Source organism: Phalacrocorax aristotelis, chromosome 2, assembly GCF_949628215.1.
Source record: "Phalacrocorax aristotelis chromosome 2, bGulAri2.1, whole genome shotgun sequence".
NCBI classification, from domain to species: domain Eukaryota; kingdom Metazoa; phylum Chordata; class Aves; order Suliformes; family Phalacrocoracidae; genus Phalacrocorax; species Phalacrocorax aristotelis.
In genome coordinates, this window is record NC_134277.1 from 19157622 (window position 1) to 19178428 (window position 20807).

Genomic DNA, 20807 nt, shown 5'->3' on the forward strand with positions numbered 1-20807 from the left:
TGAGAAAACTCTCAGAATGTGCATTGATACTGAACGTTGCTGTTTTGCTTATTGTAGAGGCATGAAGGTCATTAATAATATATGCAATAATTGGGATTTTTTTTCAGTGTTCAATTAATAGCATCCTGTTCATAGCATATATGAATTGCAAATGTGATCAGAAAAGCATTTTTGTTGAAGAATTTCCCCATGGAATAGCGCTATAAAAAGACTCCATTCAGCTGGCAATCTATTCATCTCGGGCTGGAGTTAAAGGAACATGATGTATTCAGGTGAGGGCCACAGTACAGCCATCACAGCAAGCTAAAAAGTATCTTACCTGCTTAAATGTGCATGTGTATGTATATATAGTTATAAATATTATATGTGTGTGTATAAATGCGTGCAGATATTCTTAATACTACATTTGTGCTGATTTGGGAAATCTGTGACTGCAGAAATGGTTTTATTTTGCAAAGTAATTCCTTTAGAACTGAAGCCTTGTTGGTTTAACAGTTGCTTCATAGATGCCGTTCAGTTGTTTGCATTTTGATGAATAGCAGCAAACCCTTTAAGAACAAGGAGGGGCTTCTAATGGTTGGGAAGGTGGGGAATGTTTGTGTAGAAGTGAGATCTGTAGACTGACAATTCTGCTTGGAGGTCCAGGGAGCAGAAAGGCTTAGCCAGTGTAAACTTTAAAAGGTCAGAATTTGATTTAATGAACATAACCTTCAAGAAAACAAGCCTTTTTCATGTAGGATATCCCCTTAGGCTTGCTTCATTCGACTAGCAATAAATGCAGAACAAACAGAATGATGAAAAAGTCCCATTTTGTAAATCTTGCCATGTTTTTAATCAAGTGTAGCTGACTCATTTCATATAGCCTGAGATTAAATTTTGGCTACCTAATGTTGTACATGGAAGGGGTAGGGTAAATCTACGGCATTGTGATGGTTCCTTTATACCCTTGTGTTATGCACACTACTGTAACCCACATCACTAAGGTCTGAATCACCATGTGTAACTTCTGCACCAGCGGTGCCCTCGTAGACTCACTTTGGATACTGCTCAGTTGCAATGGGCTATTGGCTTAAACACCTCCATGCTGTTGGGAGTTCTTACTTCTCACAATCTGCTTTTTTTGTCTCTTAAAATGCAATGGCTGTAAGAGAGAAACAGAAAGCAATAGTTGTTTCTCCTCTTGTTATTAAAAATTAGGGATAGCTCAGGAAGAGCATACATCACCCAGGATTATTTTCAGTAGTGTATAACTGGCTGTAATAATCAATAATTTTGAATGTGAAATGGTGAAACTCTTAGGTAGTCATGATATCATGAGAGTCTTGCCAGAACTTTGCCAAAGAAAAATGGTGCCTCATTAATCTCTTAAGATTTTTTTTTTAACCAGAATCAATTGCACAGTTAATGAAACAAAAAAATCAGGATAAATACTAGTTTTCAGCGTGGCACAAGGTGAGCCTGATGGACAGAACAGTCACTACAGGAATGATATGTAATCTGCTTGCCAATTACTGTGGGAAAAGTCCAGTAAAATTTGCAGCTAACCCGCCCCCCCCCCCCCCCCCCCCCCCCAGTTTGCATTAAAATATGAGAAATGGAGAAGGCTTCAGGAAGACATACTACAGCAAAACTGCATGAGCAGTGAGGTGGGAGGTGGCATGCAGAGTGGTGCTGGCAGGAATAATTAGAGATAATGGCAGTCTAAATTAGTAGTGCCATTTAAAAAGTAGCTAGGTAGTTCAGATGCCTGAGGTGGGTGGTTGGTGACCTGTGGTAGCTCCTCTCTCCTGCATGCTCCGAGTGGCCTTCAGAGCTCCACAGCCTCTCAGGTCCGGCAGGGCCCCGAGCTTGCTGACTTTGGGCTGAACCACCACCCGCACCCTCCCCATCGCTCAGCGTGCAGCAGCAGCAGCAGGGTGAGGAGCAGGGAGAATTAGCTTAAGAAGAAGTAGCAGAAGAGGTTGCACTGAGGGTTTGTTGTTGCAGAGTATAAATCAGCAATTTGTCTGTGACCAGAAAAAGGACTGAAAATCCGGTCACCACCACAAAACAGGATTAAACAATGGGAGAGCGAACCTCAGTGATACAGTTATTCTGAGTGAGTGGGCTACCTCTCAATAGGCTGCTTATTCTATAATGACCTATTACAGCAATATTTGCATCCTCCTTGAGGATCCTCCACTTGCTTCTTTACTGAGCCAGTCTACTGGGTGAGAGGTATATGGGAGCCAGAGATATATGGAAGCCAGTATGATAATACTTGTGCTTTGGTATTAAGATTCATTCACGTGTTTAACAACATTATTCCAACCACTGTTACAGTTTTGACTGATATATGTCTTATGTTCTATTTTCTGAAGATAATATCCATGTTAAGTCTCAGGGAATCATGAAATAGAAAGAACTTCACCAACTGGTTTATATGTTTTCACTGACCTCGCATATGCAATATATGTTGTCTATACAGATAGTTTATTTAGGAGGACTTAAAGAGAAAATTGCAAATCAGAGATGCATTATATTTTTATTCCTGTCTGTGAACCTTTTCAGCTATTAAGATATATATTTGCCTTTAGTCAGAAACATGGTTTCTCACATATTTTGCCAGTCATGTTACACCTTACAGAAGTTGCCACAGTAAAGGGATACTTTGCATTTCCAGGTTGTGTTTCTCTAGCAAATGCCCCAAATATGGTATTCACAGGATTTCCATGCTCTCTATTGCAGGGGAGGAAGGATGCAGTAACACCAAAGTGGAAAGCCAAGGATCTGCTTTTACCCCAAATTTCTCACAGCGCCAAGCACTTCTTTGTAATGCTGCAAGCATCAGGGTGCTCCAGGAAGATTCATTTAACCAAACCGCCTTCTGAAATATACACAGCACAGAGGCAGAAAAAGCTTTCAGGTCCAAACTTGAATTTAACAAAATTTACAGAGGAAAAAAAGAAAACACAATGTGGAGGAGACTGACTTCTTAAGCCCTGAGGGACCAACGCTCTCCTAACAGAATTAGATAAACAGAGTTGCTGAAATGTTAGCGTAAACTGCAGCCCTCGGAAGGATCAGACCAGTGTCAGGTTGCAGAACTAGCTTCTGCACTTTTGATTTATTTTTAGTACAAGGAAAAGGATTTTAATATTGCTCTTTCTTGCCTAATGAATGATCAACGTTTTCCACATCTTCGGCTGGAAACATGCTGGGCCCAGTTTTTTTTCCTAGTCTATGACCACAAGATGCATTCACAGCCTCCCAGTGGACTAACATTATTTGAGGCTCAGCGAAACAATAAATAAATTAGTAAGAGGCAGCTGTATGAAATATACATCTACATATACATCTGTGGTGTTCTGACCTCATACTCAGAGCTCCTTTTTATGTGCTAATCCACAAGCAGGTGCTCTTCTGGCTTCCGACTGTGAACTACTTTACCCCTTTTTAGTCACTTTCAGTCATATTATTGATAATCCGAGAAATGAGAAGAATTACAAACACCAGCGCATAATCAAGGAGAAGGAAATTTCTAATGGGAAAATGGAGCATCCCACAGAGAATTCTGCTTAAAATACCATCTTTTACTAATTGAGATGACCACTGGTGTTGGAGATGATGATGTTTTTCACCTGACTTAAAGAGCGTTCAAGGAATACTTAAATCAGACATGGAATGTGAAGTGCTTATTATGTTTTTTCCTGAAGCAATGTTGTAAAGAGTATTTTAGAGACCCTGGAAGCTCAGCAGCCAATGCCAGCAATGCCCCAGCTGTGTGGGAAAGGGCTGGGGCAGTGCAGTTTTTTATCATTAGGTGGCCTAGATACTCACCCAGGTATATCCACCTCTGCATGAAAGAGAAATTATGCCGAGTTCCTGGATTCTTACTCCTCAGAGACCAGTACTGCTGGAAAAGAGGAGGAGACAAGGAGGACTAACTCACCTGCCCAGTGAAGGGCTTGCTATGAAGCCTGCAGTGGGGCAGGCATGGATTTTAAGAAGATTTCTGAAATGAAGAATGTAATAAAGTCCAGGCTGGGTTTCCCAGGCTTCACTGAAGGATTAAGTGCACATTGCAGTGGCTTTTCTTGCACCTGAAGCTGTGACTGCAGAGTGACAGTATTCACACAGGACCCCCGGGGACCCTTGAATCCATTCCTGATAAAAAGTAGGCTGCATGTATGTCTTGCTGCATGTAGGAGTTAGCTGCTCCTCTGCTGTGGAAGTATCCTCCTCAAAGTTATTTTTGTATAACCACTCTTTCTCTCAGTATGTGCAAAGCCTTAAGTTTTAATTGCCTTCTGATGTTTGAGCCTTGTTTCATGTTTTTATGATCCTCTTGGCAGCTATTTGATTCTTATAAATTCATACAAACAAAACCTGTTTTTTTTCACCTAATAGAGTCCTCACATTTAAGTAAGGAAACTAAAGATACACATCAAAGAACTAACTACTTATTTCAAATGTTTTCCTGAATTATTATTTAAGGGTATAGGAGGAGAGGGAGAGGGAGTAAATGTGTTTCTCTCTGATTCAACCATAGAGGTGCACACCATGACTGAAGCTGCTCCTCCAGCTCCCTTCCTAGCAAACAATAGTTCTCAGACACAGCTTAAGATCCCTTTTTCATCTTATTGTTGACTTCCTCAGCATTAACTTTGAGGAAGAGAAGTAATGCTGTGCAACGGTCTGGCTTAGTGGGAGATAGCAGCAATATCTACAGGAAGCTTTCTTAAGCCTTTCTGAAACTAACATATCGAAGGGCAAAAGCTAAGCTATAGAGGACGCTTATTGTACCAGGACAATAGCACAGATACCCTCACTGGGGCTGGTTAAGATTTTTGTTTTGTTATGAAGCTTTTTATATTGCTGTCAGAAAATGCCAGCCCATTGAAACTTTTCGTGGCAGTGTATTGATGTACCTTTCCTCAGTAAGAGCTTCTTTAATTCATAGTGGACACCTGGTCTGAACAAAGACAAGATAACTCTCCGTGATGCACCAACGTTGTCATGATCTCCAAGCTACAGTTATTCTTCCCAGATTTTTTAATTAAACTTGAAAATAATCACATAAGCAAGTAATGACACTCTCCATGGAACAGGGTTTTTATTTTTCCAGCTCTCCTTAGTCCTCCCCTAATGGCAACATACTGTGCGTCAGCTCAAAGAACATATGTCTTGGAGAAGCTCTGCCAGGAGGGAGGAAGTTCGATTGCTGTTGCTAGAGGGGCAGAGCCGAGGTTTCCAAGGTATTTTAGCTATGCATTTCGTTACTTTCAAAAATGCTTATCTTTCTTTTAGATTTAAAATTGAGGTTGAAATAATCTGTTGCTACAGGTTTTCTTGTAATGTAAACATTTTCGTTCTCTTCAGGCTGCTGCCATATATGATGAACCTCAACCGTGTTCATAAGATCTTAGGAACATAGTATGTTGCCAGCATCAAACAAGACTGCAGCTGCAACAGCATAGTAATCTGTAACACTCAAGTACAGAAGGTTTTTTGTACATTGGAAACCTCGGAATGGGAATGTTAACACCACCAGAGTGTTCCTCTGCTCTTGGAAAAACTCTGCCATATAGTAAACCCCAATAAACCAAGACAGAAGAAGATTGGATTAGCATCTCATGCCAGATTAGGTTGGAGTAGATTGGCTTCTTTGTATATATAAAAGGTTTTCTAGAACAACGATGATGTTTCAGAGCTTCTTAATGTTTCACAGTCTCTTGTCTAAAGGTCTGCTTGCAAAAAGCAGCAGTTCACTCCACAGTGACTCACTTTAGTAGATATAACACAGAAAACCTCCCCAGCGGCACTTTATTCTGAGTCACATTTCTCCAAAGTAGCATCTATTCAATGTACCTGTCACCTTACTTGATCAATTAAAATCTGGAGCATTGCATAAACATTACTGGAGGAAAGGTATAGCCTAGTGGAATTGCAGCTTCAGTGGTGATGGAATACATCTGCATAACAATAAAGTTAACATAGAGTACTAGTCTCCGGCTTTTAGAGCTCTTGTTTGTATTTTTAAAATAACTGCTTTTATATCTCAGGGTCTCTAGGCTGCACCTAGGAGATAAATGAGGGATAGTTGGATGTAGTTGTGTATATGTGCCTATGTGTGTATTTACATGCATTATACACACACAAACACACCCCCTACCTACATATACATATGTACACATATATGTTATATATACACACCCCCCCCAAACTATTTTCCTACATAAATGTCTTTGGTTAGCTAGTCATGAAAGCATGGTACAAAAGAAAGCTCGAAGACTTGTAGCAGAGAGTCATGGTACGCTGCTGACCACGTGCCATTGGTGCTCCCAGAGGGATCCTGGCTGACGTTAAAGCAGCCTTCATGGGGGAAGAGAACATGTCACGGAGAAAAGCCCAGAGTAGCTGTCAGACAGGTGGTATAGGAACTGTAGGCACAGGGGCAGAGTCAAGAATAAAAACTTCACTCACATCATGACAACAAACATTGAATTGGTGCAAAGTTCAGACTCCCCCAACTTTCAGTTAAGTGTTTCAAGCTTATTAAAGATAAGAAGGTTAAAATGGATAATCATAATTAAGGAATATTAGGGGGGAAAATTACAGTATAGCCATAGAAGTTAAACGAAAGCTTAACAATTATAAATATCGACAAACCTGATATACACAAGTTTTGTAACTCATAATTAGGTAGCAATCCTGCTTAACAGTATTCTGGGAAGGAAATGTGGCTTTCTCCGAAAAGCAACAGTGGTGGTTCTTATTCCAGTTGTACTTTAGATATGTACAAGGTCAGCACTGAAGTTTGAACTTGTAACCTTAACTTCCTTCATGTTCAAGAGAGAGAAATTAGTATAGAATCATAGAAACAGAATAATTTATGTTGGACAAGACCTGTAAGATCATCGAGTCCAACCGTTACCGTAACACTGCCAAGTCCACAACTAAACCATATCCTTAAGCACCATGTCTACATGTCTTTTAAATACCTCCAGGGACGGTGACCCAACCACTTTCCTGGGCAGCCTGTTGTAATTCTTGACAAGATATTTTGGGGTGTGTTTTATTTCATCTCTTAGATGTCCAGTTTAGCAGGAAACTAATTGTGTCCCAGACTCTATCAGCTATATTGATTCAATCTCTTTAAAGGGGGTCTAAGGAGACTCACAGGTAGAGATGTTGGCTCTTACTCAGATAGATACTGTTTTCAGTAGTCTTTGCAAAGAAAGTTGCTGATACTTCCCAGGTTTCCTCTGTTCCCTCCCTCATCCGTCCCACACACTTTTCATGGTGGAGTTCTCTCTCTGGCTGATTTTTTTCCCCCAACCCCTGAAGCACCAGGGAATCATGGCTTTGCTCAGTTCCCAGTATAGCACTTGGCTTGAATGTGGTGTGAAGGGTGGGCATCTTGGTGAATGATCATGATCTGTACAGCAGGTTTGACCTATGTGGTGCTCATAGGAACTATTTCACTGGCCTGCACCTGGGCTCAGTCCTTTCACCAGGATGTGATGCCAACGGCCCTGTGCTAGATCTCCAAAAGACATGAGAGGAGCCTGGCCAGTTGCTGCTGAGCACTGTGGCAAAAGAGAATGCCCCAGGGCTGCGGAGTCGTGTTGCCATTTGGAAATGCTGTGCCATTGCTGTGCCATTACTGTGCTTCTGGATGAAGGAACACAGGAGTACTGTCCTTGCACATTTAAGCAGGGTTAAATAAAGGGTTTAACTAACAAAGCAATTGGAAGGAAGTCAAGTCTCACCTGCACTTGGGTCGTGGTATCTGTTTCTTGGGTTCATGAGGCCATCAAGGGGGATATAGAGTCATGGTGCTCAATCACAGTGCATTATTGATGCATATAGTTTACAACATTGATGGTTGCTATGGACTGCAGAGTTATAATGCAGGACAAAATACAACATGTTGCACAGAGAAATGTATGGATATTCATTTCTCAAAGAAAGGGTATGATATTTAGCTGAGTGGTGTAAAAGATTGGCTTCAACAGCAGGCAGGCCAGCTATGTATCTCGGGAGGTGTGATCACACTGCATATATCACACCTGTGCTATGGCATATAACCATTTTTGAGGAAGAGAAAGAACTTAAATGGCTAAGTAGATGTGCTGATTTAGCTCAGTGATAAGTGACATTTTGGGGGCAGAAAGAAGGGGTGGTTAGATTTCTGAGTGGGCTGGAGTGAGATGTATCATTTGCGCCCTCACCATTGATAAGGCGAATCACAGCTGCTCTCCATAACTTTACAGTAATTGTCCAGCTCTCTGCACCTGCTTGTGTATGGAGCATCTTTTAAGCCTCACTTCATATTAGCATGACCTCCACAGCATCAGCATTGTGATCCATACACTTCATGGATATCCATTTTCACTATCATACAGATTTTCAAACTTGGCAAATTATGGACCCCAAATTCATCATATCCAAATTTAATAGTTTCCAGTGGTTGAATAATTCTGTACTACCTAGCACTTCATACCTATGATTAATAGCCTTAATATTCATCTCACTATACACACATATTTTTCCTGATACTGATACTATACTGCCACCCTTAATTTCAGTAATTTAAGGTATTCTTTCAATGTTTAAAAACTATATCAGTTTCAAGGGAAATTGCAATCCATATATTATTGAAGCAATTTTAAGCTTCAAGTCATTTTATATGACATCATTTCAATTACATCCTTGCTCAATATATAGAGCACTTACTCATAAAAGAGAATGAGTTAGTCAGATGTACAGAGTTTTCAAGGTCACTACATTGTTAACAAAACTTGTTAACTGACACAGGCATTAGTCATAAAGCTGAGTAAATGTAATGATTAAGCCACTCACAGTTCCTCACCATTCTGTTACATCCTGCCTTCTAAAGAGAGAATTTTTATTTTGGGGCCTGATTTAAACCTACTTAAGTCACTGGAAAAACTCCCTGTGGATTCACTGGACTTCGTATCAGACTGCCACTAAATATCAGAACCACACTCATGAAAGAAGCAGACAACAGGTTGATAACTTGGGCAGACTCCTACGTACCAGCTCCTGGCACAATTCATAGCTGCAATGTTCATCTCAGCAAAACAGATGGAGCTTGACCAAGCTCTAGGTGGAACTATAATTATATTTTAGTGCTTCAGACATCCCTTACTGCAGAAAGCACAGAATTTCCCTGCTGCAGAAAGCATGGAATAATTATTGTTTGGACTTGATGGGGGGTTTGTTGATCCCCCAACGCTGGGCTGTTATTCATTTGCTGGGAGCAAGGGACTAAATGAAATTATGCATGCAACATGCAACCACACAAAGTGTTCAATAAACAGAGTGATCAATAACCAAATGCAGACACTTCAATATAATGAAATCCCCACTCAGGTCCTAGGAAAGATCAAAACAGATCAGCTCCCTTTAAGTGATAAGAAGTACATTAGTTCTGTGTGCATTAGAGCTCTATACCGAATCCTAATGAGTACTATGTATTCTGTTTAAAACTGAAGGATTTTGTCTGGCCTGTGTCTGCTCTGCCTTACTCAGACAGTCACCCATGCTGTGAGATTAGGTATTTGAATGATCCTTGCCAAATGAAAAGCTGGGAGGCTGGAGAGAAGACTAAGGCATTGTCAGTGCCGATATCTACGATACAGGATGACTCACGTCCTATGTGGGATCCCACATCTCACCTAGTATGAGGCATCTTAGATACTTCTAAATCTGAGCTAGTCATCCTAATCTCCCTTGGAAAATGGAAAGATGGCAACTTTAGGGTGCCATTTAAATGACCTCCTCTAGGCATTGTCTTTAGTGTGAAAGGAATTATGCCATAGACTCCAGCGAGTATAGTGAAAAAATCTCCATTGACCGTACAAGGGTCCTGAGAAGACTCACTTATACATAGGTTTCCACATGGTGAGATTCATTCAAGACACTCCCACCCAAAGTATCTGCTGCTGGGTACCACAAGGCAGCAGAAAGACCAAGTTGCCACCAAACAGGCAGAATCCCTCCGTAGCAATACTGGACCACTGCAACGTACCGCTTAGGAAGTAGTCTGCCACAGAGACTAAGGAGGCACAGAAATCCTCCATGAGGAGACTGTCCACTGCAGTCCCATGTAGGAGCAAGGGCCTGCATACAAGAAAAAATGTCCAGTTAAAATGGACAGCTTGCTAAACAAAAACATACTTACAGAATGTGTATGTAAGGTGTCTACAGACTCCAGAGAGTGAGGGATTAAATATACTGGAAAGTGGTGGGGGAGAGGTAGAACCTCAGCCAGAAAGCTGATCTGGTTAGGATCAGCAGGACAGTGAAGTCTTTATCATAAGAGGGAGCTGGAAAAAAACAGAATGTATGAACAGCATCGTTGAAGTTTCACAAGGCAGAAGGACAACAGCATCAAGGTGAAAGGTCTCCTCCTCCTGCTAGGAATAATAATAAGGGAGCATTTAATTCAAAATCCAAGACACCTGAAAGATATATCCAGAAGGTAAAACAGACCAGCCACAAAACTGTGTCTTTTAGTGCGATTCATTTATTAGCACTACAACCCCTGTAACAGCCAACTGCCCACTGAAGCAGCTTTTTCTAAACAAAGCAAATCCTAATCCGGCGTGGTCCTAAGAAAGGAAGATCAAGGTTTTGGGACATGGACCAGAAAGAAGCAGCAGCCTGAGCACATGGTTAGATGGCTATTGGCAAAGCAGCTATAAAATGCAGCTATAAAATTCTCCTAAGAATTTGCAGTTTATATAAACAAGTATGGAGTCTTCCTACTTATTACTGAGCAGGTGGTTCATGAAACAGTATGGATATATGCAGACTTTAGTTTAGACAACAGAATTATTTTCATCTCTTAAAATTATTTTGATTTCTTTTATCTTTTATTTTTGCCTGAAAATCCTCTTAACAAACCTTGAACAGTATCTTAGTAGACAACATAGCTGGAAAAGCGGTGAATAAAATTTTTTGTTGTCAGTGATGTGTTTATTATACTCATGTGATAGTCATCCCTCTTCCTCTTTTGCTTTTGTCTTTGTCTTCTCATAATCCTAGGCTGGAAGGACTAAAAGAAATAAGATCAGCACTTATTTATGTATGTGCATTTTTGTACAGTGCCTAGGAAAACCTAAATTGATGCAATAATACTGCTGCTCCTGCCTTGTGCTGCTCAGAGAATCCAGAAAGACTGAGGGGGATAAGGCAGAGGGGATGGTTGCGTCCAGTGGGCAACAGTGTCTGAAGCAAAATGCATGTGTCAGTGGAGAGAAGAGAATTCAGAGCAGAAGTCAAGGTGAGGGGTGATGAATGTTTGGGAGGTGAGGAGAGAGCAGGTCTCTACTAACTGAAATGATTTTGAAGCTGCAAGTCAGGGAAAACAGTAGGGTTTAGCAAAGGCACAAGCAGAGGCCTAGTGAAAAAGGCAGAGGAAAACTCTAACACGGTTCTGGGTCTGAGATAAAGATGGAGATGCTAAGAATCAAAGACAAGGAAACATGCAGGACAGACAGGGTAAATAGGCTTTTTGAAAACGCCTAAATTCTTAGTGTTTCTAAGTCTCGTTTTCAATGTCCTGCTTGGAAGCAACAGGTAGAGCTGAAAAACCCCACTAAAGGAGAACTTTCATCAGGCTGAGCAAGAGCTGGACATCAGGCACACCAAAGGGGTTATCCAGAAACCTGCAGCCATGGGTTATAGAAATAAACCAGCAAGTCTAAGAAACATCTGTGCATCTGAGCCTATGTTAGTAAACGAGCTTGTTTTGATCACTCTGTGTAAGAGAAGGGAGGGGGAGAAAATGCATGTCTTGGAGGAGATCAGTAGAGAACACTAGAAGGAAATGTACTTAAAGCTTTCTTCTGGGTTTACTTTGCATGAAAGTTGCGACAGTGACATTGAATACAAATAAACTGGATGCTTACAACAGATTTGATCTCCACATTGTGCCTCAACTTACCTTTCTTCTGAACAGAGTCAGCTCTGTTTACAGAGCCCCGCTATTGTAGTTAAGGATGTCAAGAAGAACAGACTTTCATGTTTTTTCTTTGAATTTACCTGGCTCCATGGAATTGAAAAGGGATGAAGAGCTACTGAAATTAAACAGACGTACAAAACTGTACCAGATGTACCAGAGACGCAAATACCCAAGACCGCCCGTGTGACATTTGGATAGTATTTGGAGAAGCAAGGAGGATTTTGAATGTGCTCTTCATGTGTACACAGGAAAGCTGCGAGAGCACCAGCAAGCTGTGCAGGTGGGCAAGGGAAATTCTGGAGAATTCCTCGTGCTAGTGCTAAAAACCAGCAAATATTCATTTCCTACATCTGAACAGCTCAGGAAACAGTAAGAACTTTAATGTAGGAAAAGTTCAGGTCATTTCAGCTTCAGGTTTGTCTGGGTTTTATCTGTTTTGCTAAGAAAACTTGCAAATTATAAAAGAGCTGAGAGGAAGTTTTACATAGTATAAAATTCCTTACATTAACCAAGCTTCCATAACTTGCAAGTTGACAATCACCTGCTTTGTGAATCAATATGCATTTTACTGCCATTCAACCCTATATAATCCATTGCCATATAAAAGGTGAGGAGCAGTATCACGCCTGTGTTTCTTAGTGCTATCAGGAGTATCTGAGGACTGTAAGATTTTGACCGCATCCTTCTTCCTACTATCATTTGGAAGTAGTCAGGTTATCCCCACACAATGATGGACAATTAAGGCACAGGGAGCCTGGGAGCCAGGATAGTACCTATGTAAAATATCTGCCCTGAAATAATTTCCCAAATATTACACTGGAAGTTTACAGCTAGGCAGAAAAGTGAATGAGTGTGGCTTTGTCCTAGCTACCTCTGGTTTGGGGGGGGGAGGTATTTTACCAAGACAACTCTAGTCTGTATGGTAGCATGTGATTTAAAAATAAAATTGTATGTTTTGAGAAGACAAAGACAATAGCACTGCCATCTGCCTAGGGCTTGAGCTAGGGAAAGTAACTCCAGGTGATCAAAGGCAGCTGAACAGCCAGGAGAAAAAGCTGAAAAGAGCTTTAGTTTGCAGCACAATGCTTCTGGCCTCTGGCTGAAAAGAGAGCAAAACCAAGCATAAGCCACTGCAACATTTCCAATGAAAAGGCGAACCTTTTGTACTACCTGCAGAGTGGCAAAGGGCAGTAAGCACCTGGTGTGACCACCAGCTGGAAAGCAGGGATGTGAAGGAGCAGTGGCAGCTCTTGGGATGACAAACACTTTTTTGTTCCTTAAGGGTTTTGTATCAGGCGGATTGCTGACAGCATGTTTCTGTTTCGCTGGTATGAATGTGAACCAGATCCTGACTTGACACAGGCCAGCTCATTCAGTGGCCTACTTAAAATGAGCTTGTGGTCTCTCCATCCCAGTCTGGTGAAAAGGCGTCTATGCTGTCAAACGCGTTCTCTACCCTGACTGGCTCTAATAACTCATTCCTGATAGTCCAAAATGCATTAATTCTGGATAATATGTGGTCCTGTGTGCTGTTTGGAACTGTTTCCCACTCCAAGTGTCCACCTGGCTTAGCATCAGCCTGTTTCTCCAGCGGTTGTATAAGGGCATGGACTCTTGCTGACTTTGCAGATTTGCTATTGCCATTTGTAAAGAAAGACTCATCACACCATCAAAAACAATAATCTAGCCTTTCAGACTGGATTTTTCAAAGAAGTCATTGAACTCCAAGAGGACTGAAGACTAAATTTCTTTTCTGGTGGCTTTAAAAATCAGTAATTTCTATGCTAAGAATTAACCAATTAATAGTTTGCCTCTTATTCAGTAACTTAATACCTGCTGTCCTCAAAGTCTTCTTTTGGGTCTTATTAAGTTACACTAGAAAATGTGTTTCCCATGTGAGCAAACAGGAAACAAGCAGAGGAAAGCAGGAACTCTGAATGAATAGCCCCTAAACACCGTATTGTTTGTTTTGTTTAAATGTATTTCCTTTTATAACCTACCTGTTTGATACTCTAAACATGCACACACTTTTGAAGTATGAATTTCCAAATAACTTACTTCCTCAGAAAAGGAAATTTACTATGAGGTAAAAGCAGGAACAGCATAGAATGGTGCCTTAATATAAACAAAATCATACGCAGGCATGGACCTTCTGCACCTTCTGTTGAAATCCATTCCCACTGGGTCAAATGCACCCTAGTAAAAAGTGAGTTTGGGGCAAGAACTACAAGACTCATTTGTTTCAGCTGAAATCAAAAGTAATTTAAAAAGACAGAATGTCCAGGGCAGTATCTGATCAATCAGAAATCACAGAATCACAGAATCACCGAACAGTACGGGTTGGAAGGGACCTCTGGAGATCATCTTGTCCAACCCTCCTACTTGAGCAGGGACACCCAGAGCAGGGGGCACAGGAATGCATCCAGGCAGGTTTTGAATATTTCCAGAGAAGGAGACTCCACAACCTCCCTGGGCAGCCTGTGCCACTGCTCTGGCACCCCCACAGGGAAGAAGTTTTTTCTCATATTTAAGTGGAATTTCCTGTGTTCCAACTTGTGCCCATTGCCCCTTGTCCTGTCATTGGGCACTATTGAAAAGAGTCCAGTCCCACCGTCCTGACACCCACCCTTTAGATATTTATAAGTATTGATGAGATCCCCCCTCAGCCTTCTCTTCTCCAGGCTGAGCAACCCCAAGTCTCTCAGCCTTTCCTCGTAAGGGAGATGGTCCAGCCCCCCGATCATCTTCGTCACTTGCCGCTGGACTTGCTCGAGCAGTTCCACATCCTTCTTGAACTGGGGGACCCAAAACTGGACACAGAACTCCAAATGTGGTCTCACTAGGGTGGAGTAGAGGGGGAGGATAACCTCTCTCGACCTGCTGGTCACACTCCTTTTAATGCAGCCCAGGATACCATTGGTCTTCTTGGCCACAAGGGCACAGTGCTGGCTCAGGGTCAGCTTGCTGTCCACCAGCTCTCCCAGGTCCTTCTCAACTGAACTACTTTCCAGTAGTTCAGCCCCCAGCCTGTACTGGTGCCTGGGGTTGTTCCTTCCCAGGACCTTGTATTTGCTTTTGTTAAATTTCATGAGGTTCCCCTCGGCCCAGCTCTCCAGCCTGTCCAGGTCTCGTTGGATGGCAGCACAGCCTTCTGGTGTATCAGCCACTCCTCCCAGCTTGGTATCATCAGTGAACTTGCTGAGGTTACACTCTATCCCATCATCCAGGTCATTGATGAATATGTTGAACAGGACTGGACCCAGCACAGACCCCTGGGGAACACCATTAGTGACAGGCCTCCATCCAGCCTCTGCTCCATCGATCACAACCCTCTGAATTCTGTTGTTGAGCCAGTTTTCAATCCACCTCACTGTCCGCTCATCCAGCCCACACTTCCTTAGCTTGCCTGTGAGGAGGCTATGGGAGACAGTGTCGAATGCCTTACTGAAGTCCAGATAAACAACATCCACTGCTCTCCCTTCATCAATCCAGCCAGTCACACCATCATAGAAGGCTATCAGGTTAGTCAAGCATGATCTTCCCTTGGTGAATTCATGTTGAATTCACCATGAATGAATTAATGATAACCTTCTTGTCCTCTACATGTGTGGAGATGACCTCCAGGATGAACTGCTCCATCACCTTTCTGGGGACGGAGGTGAGGCTGACTGGCCTATAGTTCCCCAGGTCCTCCTTCTTGCCTTTTTGAAGATGGGACTGACATTTGCTTTCCTTCAGTCCTCGGGCACCTCTCCTGTCCTCCACAACCTTTCAAATGTATTAAAGTTTTCTCTAAGCTCCTTAATACTAAAAATAATTGGTTCTGAATGGGAAAGTAATAAAATCCTCATTGTGCTCTTTTGTTTTCTTCCCCTGAAATGCCAGGGGTTTCACATTTGCACTGTCATGTGTTTAACAAAGAAAAAGAATATGCAGTTTTATCTCACTGATTTTCTATTATTATCTGCTAGTCCATTATGTTGAATTATAATGTTGTTCCCAAGGAATTAAGAAAAATATCTAAATTTGCAAGGGAATGCATAAAACACCAAAGCAAGAAGTTTAGCAGGTAGTCTAGCTTGTGTGTAACAATTCTTGTCATACACTGACAAAATGTCAAATCCAAAAAAACCCCAAACCCTACCTGAGCACTGGATTTTCTTCATACTCTGATTGTGTGATTCCAGTTGTAATGTAGACAACACAGTTGAATGGAACGGTCATGCAGTGACCAACTGCAATGTACAATTAATCATAAAACCTGGAAGCAAAAATACATTTAAATACCACTTAGAAAGTAACAAATGTAGCATTTTGCTATCAGCTTTTACATATTGCAGTTTTGTTGGCCATTAAAACAGTATATATAATTAATCAGAATAAAAATTGTCAAAGTTGTATTTTAAAATATTTATTTCTGAAGGAAAATTCCCTATATTGTGAACCTATTGTCTTCTGACTTCAGACACAAAGAAATTTGTGAGGATAATACTGGCCTTGCAATGGAGCAGCTGAGATGCAAATCAAAGTTTTGTAGCAAGTTCCTGTAAAATAAATGGGAAAAAAAATCATAGAGATAACAAAACTGCTGTCAAGAAAGGGAAATGGATATATTTTAAAAGCATTAAAATTAGACTAGATTAAATTGAAACTAGAAACATAATTATTAAAAACCACTGCCTCAGAGGAGCACTAGCCAGTTTTGCTAGCTTACACAAATCATGTGCATTTGCCAAGTACCTCATAAAATGTGATGTGGGAACAGGGTTAGACAGGGGTCTTCTTCAGCGTTGCTGTGATTTTCCCTTGGTGGAGTCTCCAAGATGACTGCTTGGAACCACATGGCTCTTACTACCCCACAACTTAAAAAAAATCTTCATGGAACAAAGACATCATTATATGATACTATTTTTAGCACTGAAGTATGTAAAATCAACTGTTTCTCATCAGTAGTACTGTAGCCAGTCTAAACTCCCTGTCACCATCATCTGTTAAGCAGTACAGCTAATAGCAGTCAACTCCAAACAAATCCAGGCTGCCTCCAAAAGACTTACTCTGCCCCGCTCTGGCATCCCTGCATGCCCATAACACCCCAATCCAGCTCATCGCTACTGCCCTTGTCAACTTCTGTGCCGCAGCAGAGGAAAAGGTACGACAGAAAGCCACCATTATGGGTGTTTGCCAAGCAGATCAACCAAATACAGGTTTTTAAGTTTATTCCATGATTCCCCATCATGAAGTAAGGGCACAGTGGGTCAACAGCAAGCAGGAAAGCAAGAGGTCACACATGTGGGTATGTGAGCCCATGCTGTGGTGGGACTGGAAAGGCACCTGCATTTGCTTTGCCTCAGAAAATGTCTCCAAAAACCAGGAAGCAAACATGCTGGCAATCCCTAATTTAGCACACATTTTATGCTGGTAGACCTGAAAGACACCCAGTGGTTTGAATTTCATTAGAAGACTTCCATTAGGGAGGCTTAGCAATCTTTTCTTTTAATTGCTTCTAAAGGCTGCTACCCATACACTGGTAAACCTTACCTTCTGCAGCTACAAAAGATGTTATAATGTTTCTGTACACTTGTATATAAGATATGTATATCTGTATTATACAGAAGATTGTAAATGCACATTTTTAAGATATATGGCTATTTTGGGTACAATTTAATGTTTTTCCATGCTTTGGCACAATGAAAAATTGGACCCAACTCATACATCCAGAAACCTAAAATCCAGTAATTTGACGGTAAAATGTCCAGTGTTTGATTTGTTTGTACACTTTCAGTGACTAAAAGAGCTAACTCATAAATAAATGAAAAAAAAGAAAAATCACTTGCATAAATGAAGAGATGATGTTCAATTTTCCAAGTATTAAAGAACCAGAAGATTGAACATTGCAACATGATGGCAGCCTGCCAAACCAAGTGAAACAATCAATATCTTTTACTAAGTTTCTATCATTGCTAAAGCTAATTTCCGAGTTGGTGAAAAATACTCCTTTAGAACTGGAAAAAGTTTGCTCCAACCTGTCAGAAATACTATTTTATTAAGGAAAAAAGAAGTGTTCAGCTTGAAATAACTTCTCTGCAGGCAGGCATGCAGCCCTGTAACCCTGAACCAAATCATCTGCCATTTTGAAGAACTGCATTCACACCCCCCAAAAAATAATTTAGAACTTCTTTAATGGTTCCTTCAGAATCCAGTACTGATTTAAGAAAATCCTCAAAGTGTTAGAGAAAAACATTATACTTTTTTTAGGGTTTGGGTTTTCTTTGTGGAAGACATTCTTCATTCAGCTGTGCTCAAGCACTCACTCAACGCAGGCAGCTAAAACTGTTCTTCCCAACAAGCTCTAAACAAAATAATTTCCTTCTTCACTTGGCCACTGTGATCGCTCTGGGCTGTGGGGATCAGAAGAAAAGCAAAATGCCTTTCTATTACAGCAGCTGGTGTTTGTTAAGGGGGCTTGCCCATGTTATGTATTGTATAAATGAGCACACGTCCTGTACTATTAGGCTGGAGTCAAAGCTGGCCAGGGCATCCATCTGCAGGCTTTCAAAAGGATGATGTGAAGAACCTGTTGTGGTAGTGAACACTGTTCATAGGACAATAGGATCGTTCCAGTAGGACCTCAGGAGGTCTCCAATCCAACCTACTGTTCAAAGTAGGGTCAGCTACAAGATCAGCATTTTATCCAGTCGGTTCATTAAAAGCTCCAAGGATGGGAACTGCACAACCTCTGGGTAACCTCCACTGCTTGACTTCTCTCATGGTGAAATAGTTTTCTGTATGTTCAGTCTGAGCCTCTCTTGCTTGAACTTATGCCTGTTGCCTCTCTCTTCCTCCCGCCATGCACTACTTGAAGAGCGCATCTCTGTCTTCTCCCTACCGTCCCCATGGATGCCAGCAGGCTGCTGGCGACCCCACCCCCCCAGCTTCTCAGCACAGGGCAGGTGCACCCACAGTTTCGTCTCAGATGACATACACAAATCATTCTCCTGGAGAAGCTGGCTGCTCACGGCTTGGACAAGTGCACTCTGCGTTGGGTTAAACACTGGCTGGGCGGCCGAGCCCAGAGAGTGGTGGTGAACGGAGTCAAATCCGGTTGGCGGCCAGTCACGAGCGGTGTTCCCCAGGGCTCAGTGTTGGGGCCGGTCCTGTTCAATGTCTTCATTGATGATCTGGATGAGGGGATTGAGTGCACCCTCAGTAAGTTTGCAGATGACACCAAGCTGGGTGGAAGTGTCGATCTGCTGGAGGGCAGGAAGGCCCTACAGAGGGACCTGGACAGGCTGGATCGTTGGGTCAGAGCCAACGGTATGAGATTCAACAAGGCCAAGTGCCGGGTCCTGCACTTTGGTCACAACAACCCCATGCAATGCTACAGGCTTGGGGAGGAGAGGCTGGAGAGCTGCCTGGAGGAAAAGGACCTGGGGGTGCTGGCTGACAGCTGCCCGAACATGAGCTGGCAGTGTGCCCAGGTGGCCAAGAAGGCCAATGGCATCCTGGCTTGTATCAGGAATAGTGTGGCCAGCAGGAGCAGGTAGGTGATCGTGCCCCTGTACCCAGCGCTGGTGAGGCTGCACCTCGAGTACTATGTTCAGTTTTGGGCCCCTCACTACAAGAAGGACATCGAGGTGCTGGAGCGTCTCCAAAGAAGGGCAATGATGCTGGTGAAGGGTCTAGAGAACAAGTCTTATGAGGAGCGGCTGAGGGAACTGGGGTTGTTTAGCCTGGAGAAGAGGAGGCCGAGGGGAGACCTTATCGCTCTCTACAACTACCTGAAAGGAGGTTGTAGCGAGGCGGGGGTTGGACTCTTCTCCCTAGTAACATGTGATAGGACGAGAGGAAATGGCATCAAGCTGCACCAGGGGAAGTTTAGGTTGGACATTAGGAAAAACTTCTTCACCAACAGGGTTGTCAGGCATTGGAACAGGCTGCCCAGGGAGGTGGTTGAGTGACCATCCCTGGAGGTATTTAAAAGAAGGGCAGATGTGGTGCTTGAGGATATGGTTTAGTGGTGGACTTGGCAGTGATAGGTTAGCAGTTGGACTCGATGATCTTAAGGGTCTTTTCCAACCTTAATGATTCTATGATTCTAAGGAAAAAGGGTTGTAGAAAATACAGTTGTAGATTATTTCCAAAGCCACAAAAATCTGGAAATCATTCTCTTACTTCTTAAAGCTGTGAAAATGTCAGAAGTGGAGCTCAGAAGGCACTATTAGTTTTGGCACCCTGTGCCTGAGAGAGTAAAGCTGCCCTCGGTTTGAGCTGAGCCCTATGAAGTGGTTCAGAGGAAAATCTTCAGGCCTTATTTTTCTGATACCTGGATTTCTGTTTGCAAAGGTCTTGTACACTGAATGTTAGTAATTCCCTTCACCTTCTCTCGCCCTCATGTCCTCATTACACCTAATAGCATGACTCAGACTGGTTACCCAAATGGCAGCGATTCAACCCAGGAGGCACTAGGAAAAGTACAAATGAATAAATATATGTCTGTCAAGAACCTACCAGAACTCCTACATCAATAATGGCTGGTCAAAAAACCAGGGATGACAACAGAAAATAAACTAATTGAGCCTAACTATCTGTATTTATGCAGACATAAGAACGTATGAAGGTTGTGCTGGATGAAATGCTCATCTAGCACCATATCCACCATAGAGTGATTATGGAATGAAAACTGGGTGATTATGCAAACACAGCTCTCCTACTTATCAGCCATCTAAGGTTAGGGATTTAAGAGCTTTGTGTCCGCCATTTTCAGTGATCTTGACGGATTTCTCTTCCATGATCTCTCCAATGCTTTTTGAACTCATGATATCCACAGCAA